Here is a 473-nt window from a genome sequence, read left to right on the forward strand (position 1 = left end):
GCACCTCGCTGCCCACCACGGTGCGCAACGCCGGTGGGCACCCGGGAGTGCTTCGAAGTGTGCTCCAAGGTGCTGCGTGCACGTTGTCGGAGCCCGGTTTGCCCCGGGTGCGCACCTCGCGTGCACCTTCGTCGGGGTGGGCACCTTGGCTGGGTTTGCCCCGGCTGCGCTCCGAAGCGGGGTTATTGGAGCGCCGCCTCTTTTTTTGTCGGAGCGTTTGGTGGGGTTTCTCGCACTGGCTCTTCCCAGGCCCGGTTGCCACCCTGGCGCGCACGAAGTCGGAAGTAGGGTTAATTGCCCGGGTGCGCACCTTTGCCAGGGTGGGCACCTTGCCTGGGCTGCGCACCAGGGCGGGCTCAAGATGGCACCCGCGTTCCGTTTTTTTCACTATCTTTCAAAACGGAAATTTCAAAATCTCCTTTTTTTTTTGCCTTTTCTGGAAATTAGTGAAGGCAGCGCATCAAAGGTGCGCA

The sequence above is a fragment of the Cryptomeria japonica genome, unplaced genomic scaffold (genome assembly GCF_030272615.1).
Source record: "Cryptomeria japonica unplaced genomic scaffold, Sugi_1.0 HiC_scaffold_111, whole genome shotgun sequence".
Lineage (NCBI taxonomy): Eukaryota > Viridiplantae > Streptophyta > Pinopsida > Cupressales > Cupressaceae > Cryptomeria > Cryptomeria japonica.